This window comes from Giraffa tippelskirchi, chromosome 7 (assembly GCF_054371585.1).
Source record: "Giraffa tippelskirchi isolate mGirTip1 chromosome 7, T2T-mGirTip1v1.2.pri, whole genome shotgun sequence".
NCBI lineage: Eukaryota > Metazoa > Chordata > Mammalia > Artiodactyla > Giraffidae > Giraffa > Giraffa tippelskirchi.
In genome coordinates, this window is record NC_137281.1 from 1,495,417 (window position 1) to 1,500,799 (window position 5,383).

At 44.9% G+C, this 5,383-nt stretch overlaps 1 pseudogene; it reads left to right on the forward strand.

The window, feature by feature from the left end:
• Nucleotides 1-574: 574 nt before the first annotated feature.
• LOC145515939 (U6 spliceosomal RNA) lies at nucleotides 575-672 on the forward strand (annotated as a pseudogene).
• The last annotated feature ends 4,711 nt before the right edge of the window (nucleotides 673-5,383 follow it).

Consider the following 5,383-nt stretch of genomic DNA (forward strand, 5'->3'; position numbering starts at 1 on the left):
CCCCAAAACTCCCGAGCCTTCCCGCCCCCACTCCTTGGCAATCACGAGTCTGTTCTCTACGTCTGAGTCTGTTTATGTTTCATAGATAAGTTCATTTCTGTCATATTTTAGATTCCACATATCACTGATATCCCAGGGTATTTGTTTTTTTCTTTCCGACTTACTTCACTTCATATGATCATCTCTAGGTCCGTCCATGTTGGTGCAAATGGCATTATTTCATTTCTTAAATGGCTGAATAGTAAACCTATCTTTATTTTTTATTACTGTTTTAAATTATTTTCCAGGTGTCTTGAGAAATAATGGGCATATGTCATTGTATAAAAATTATGGAGGGAGAGATAAATTAGGAGTTTGGGATTAACATATACACACACTGTGTATATAAAATAAACAACACAGATTTCCTGTACAGCACAGGGAACTATATTTAATATCTTGCAATAAACCATAATGGAAAAAATAAAAAAAGAATACAGATATATACATATATATGTATAACCGAATCACTTTGCTATACACCAGAAGCTAACACAATATTGTAAATCAACTAAAGTTCAATTTAAAAATTACTGTGCTCACTTTGGCAGCACATACAGTAAAACTGGAACGATCCAGATAAGATTAACATGGCCCCGGCTCAAGGAAATTCATGAAGCCTGCCATATTTTTAGAGTCTTTCAAAGAGCGGAAATTCTTGGCACTTCCCTGGTGGTACGGTGGTTAGCACTCAGCGCTTTCACTGCCGGGGGCCCAGGTTCAATCCCTGACTGGCGAACCAAGATCTCGCAAGCTTCGAGATGTGGCCCAGAAGAAAAATTAAAAAAAAAAAAGAAAACAGAAATTCTTAATTTTTATGAAGTTCAAATTATCTTTTTATTAATTTTTGAATTGTGGCTTTTGGAGTAATAGCAAAGAGATATTTGTATTAACTCACAGTTAGAAGGGCTTTCTGCTAAGCTTCCTTCTAGTAATTTTATATTTTAGATTCCTTGGATGGCTAATTAAAATTTTGAGCTAATATTGGTTTACTCTGTAAGTTATGAATTAAAGTTTCTTTTAACATACCAATAAAAGATAAATTTAAAATTGCCTTTAATGAGGCTATTTCACTTTTAAGAAGCAGGGCGTCCACTGAAATTTTTTTAAAACTGTTATGGCGGGAATCATATAGGCAATAATATTAATGGGGGGGAATATAGAAGCAGTTTTGAGAGGACTGGAATTTGGTGACTGTCATTCTGGCAGCACAGATAATCTTCCTAAAAGGCAGATCTGAGAAGGAGCCGCTGCTGTTTAGAATCCTGCCCTCCGGGGAGGAGGAACAGATTGCGCACAGTGCTGACATCCGATGCAAGTCTGAGCCCAGGTCCCCTCTGGAACCTTCTTCTTTTAAAATATTTATTTATATGTATTTATTTGGCTGCGCTGGGTCTTAGTTGCGCCGTGTGGGCTCTAGTTCCGCGACCAGGGATCGAACCCGGGCCCCCTGCTTTGGAAGCGCAGAGTCGTAGCCACTGGACCACCAGGGAAGCCCCGCCCCAAGCCTTCTTGCCCGTTCCCCACCCCCTCTCACTCCGTGACTGCACCAGACAGGGTGCCCACCGCTCACCGGTCCCCACCGGCCTCCCCACAACCTGTGGGGCCTGGGAGGACTGGCAGGTGATGCGTGTGATGGCTCTTTCACTCTTACCTTCGCTCTCATCCGGGGGAACGCGCCCCTGGACCCTCGTGGTCCCAGGCTGACGACACACCTGGGAGGGGAAGACGGAACACTCGTTAAGGGAGGGCGATTCTGGCTCCGCGGACCGGGCCAGAGCGGGGCTAAGCGGAAGTTCGGTGCCACTGGGCTCCTGCGGTGGGCTCCATCAACACGATGGAGAAGGTAGGGGCTGCTTGGGGAACAGGGCTGGGGTCTCCTGTTTTAGTTTATCTTCAAGGTTATTTATTTTCACTTAAAATCTAATTTTAATCATTTTTTGGAACAGGCAACACATTCAAAGGCTCAAGTAGACAGGCAGTGAAGAGACTCCTCTCTGGAAGGCGTGGAGAAAAAGGAACCCTCCTACACTGTGGGTGGGGATGTAAATGGGTGGGGGTAATCACCGTGGAAATAGGCCGGAGGGTCCTTGAAACACTAAGTATAGAGGTACCACATGATCCAGCAACCCCACTTCTTGGCAACGATGGGGAAAAGACAAATACCATAATTCGCCAAGATCCATGCACCCCTGTGTTCATAGCAGCACCATTCACAGCAGCCAAGACGTGGAAGCAACGTGAATGTCCATTGACAGATGAGTGGATGAAGGAAATGCGGGGCGTATATACAATGGACTATTACTCAGCCATAAAAAAGAATGAAATAATGCCATCTGCAGCAACATGGATGGACTCAGAGATTGTCATACTAAATGAAGTCAGGCAAAGACAGCTATCGTATGACATTGCTTATATGTGGTCTAAAAAGATACACAAATGAACTTATTTGCAAAACAAAAACAGACCCACAGACATAGAAAACAAACTTATGGTTGCCAAAGGGGATGGTGGGGAGGGGGATGGTGGGGAGGGGGATGGTGGGGAGGGGGTTGGGGGGATAAATTGTGAGTTTGGGATTGACAGGTATACACTACTATATATATTAATAAACAACAAGCTCCTACTGAAGAGCACAGGAAATGATACTGATATCTTGTAATAACTTATAATGGAAAAGAATCTGGAACAGAATATATGTGAATAACTGAATCAGTTTGCTGTATATTTGAAACTAACACAACGTTGTAAATTAACTACACTTCAGTTTAAAAATTTAAACACATTTTAAAAATGTGAAGTAAAAAGGACCTCTCCCCGTCCTATGGTACCCGGTTTCCTTCCTATGAAGCAACCAGTGATACAGGCAACGCTTTCTGTTTATTCATAGAGTTATGGATACACAAGTAGATACATGTATAAATTTCCCCATTTTTCCTGCAAAATGCAGTAATACTGAACTCACTGTTCTGTACCTTCTTTTTCTCCACCAAAATATATTTTGGAGATCATGCCATATTGGAATTTAAAACACTTCTGTGTTCCTTTTTTCCCCCATGTCCTTCAATTATTATTCTTTATTTTTTATCTTTAGTTTGATTAAAGCTAATTTTTTTGGTAGATCTTCATTTGCAAGAACCTTAGAATGATAGTTATCCTCACATATGAATGTAGCCCCTTTACATAAATCACACAGCATTTGGCCTGTGCTCCTTAACAGCTGTGTAGTATTCCATTTTATGAATTAAAACAGAAATAATACAAAAAAATGATGCTATTATGAATTATTATTATTCATGTGAGTGCATGCCTGTGTTGTGTCTAGTCTTTGATGAGTAAAAGTCTTTTTGTTTGTTTGTTTTTTGGTTGGGTTTTTTTTTGTCTTGCTGTAAGGCATGCAGAATCTTAGTTCCCTGACCAGGGGTTGAGCCTGGGCTGCAGCAGTGAACACGCCAAGTCCTAACAACTAGACAACAAGGGAATTCCCGACAAATAAAAAAACTTTCTTTAAAAAAAAAATAAAAGAAATAATTTTATTTTCTTTAACATTAATTTTTATTGGCATATAGTTGCTTTACAACCTTGTGTTAGTTTCTGTTGTAGAGAAAAGTATTGAAATGATGAATGCAATGGAATAAATGTTGCTATTTTGTCTACTTTTGTCTATTTTTAAACTTCTCAACAACACTATCCTCCACCCATCACTTCACGCACTGAAGACCAAAGCCATCTTTCTGCACTGTGCATCTGACCACATTCTCCTTTCTCTCTTTTTAAAAAATATTTTAAACATTTATTTTTATTTTTGGCTGTGCTGGGTGCAGACTTTCCCTAGTTGTGGGGAGCAGTGGCTTCTCTTGTTTGGACCGTGGGCTTTAGAGCGAGGGCTCAGCAGTGGTGGCACACGGACTTAACTGCCCGCAGCACGAGGCATCTTTCCAGATCAGGAATGGGACCCGTGTCCCTTACACTGGCACATGGATTCTTATCCACTGTACCGCCAGGGAAGTCCAGTCCTTTTATTTCAAACTCCACTGTCCCCTGGGGGAAAAAAGACTCAGAAAGAGGTGATCTTTAATTTTAAATAATAATCTTTCATCCTACTCTTGTTCAGTTCCTACCACAACCAGGGTGGCAGGCACCTCTCAGTTTCAGGAGAAGAAAGTGAAACGTTGGTAGACCTGTGGGTACATCTCTGGTCACTCTGGGTACAGGCTTTCTTTCGGGGGGAGCACAGTTCACAGACAATCGTTTTACTGCAAAGCACCCCTCCTTGGGATCATGAGTGAGAAACATAACATCTCAGAAATCATGGGTGACACACTCTGAGCAGCCCAAGGGGTCCCCAACCAAAGTCCTACACACCATGGGCGGCCTGCGCAGAGTCTGCACTGGGCCCTGTTTCTCTTGCTGTTATTCGCTCAGTCGTGTCCAACTCTGTGCGACCCCATGGGCTGTAGCCCCGCAGGCTCCTCTGTCCATGGGATTCCCCAGGCCAGAATTCTGGAGTGGGTTGCCGTTCCCTCCTCCAGGGGATCGTCCCGACCCAGGGATCAAACCCACGTCTCCTGCATTGCAGGCAGGTTCTTTACCATCGAGCCGCCTGGGAAGCCCGTCCTGTTTCTCCAGCCGCCTTGAAAGCAGTCCACAGCACGACTCCCCGACAAGGACCCAGGAGACAAACTAGTTTTCCGCTGTTGCCAGCCGACCGGTTTTCCATCAGGCAGATCTTGGAGCTTCAGCTTCCCAGGGGCGGACATACCTGACCCATTCGTCACGGGATCGCCTTTCCTTACAGCTAATCCCCCGACAGCTGCACGGCCCCGGTGCTCGCAGGCTGATTCTGACTGCGCGTGAAGGCCGCACAGGCCGCCGTCCCCGCCTTGATCACCCGGCAGCTGCTGCCAGACTGTCGATAAGGGGGCTGCTGTTCATCACCACGAGCTCCAAGGAACCTGTCAGAGAGGCGGGCGGGAGCCAGACACCCCCAGCCTGAAGATTCCGAAAGGCTCTCCAGAGGAAAGGTGGGAGGGTCTGAGACACCCCTGCTCGCCCTCCAGCCTGCCCTGCTTGTAGAAGCAAACCCTTCCACCCACCACGATGCTTTCACAACACGCACTCAGGTTTTTCAGACATCTGGGCCGTGTTCGGCTGGCTTTTTGGAAATGGAGAAACCTAGGACTCCGGAAGAGACGTCTAGTAGCAGCGGTGTTAGTTGCTCAGTCGTGTCCGAGTCTGTGTGACCCCATGGACCGAAGCCCACCGGGCCCCTCTGTCCGTGGGATTCTGCAGCCAATAACACTGGAGTGGGTTGCCATTCCCTTCCAGTATTCTTGCCTGGAGA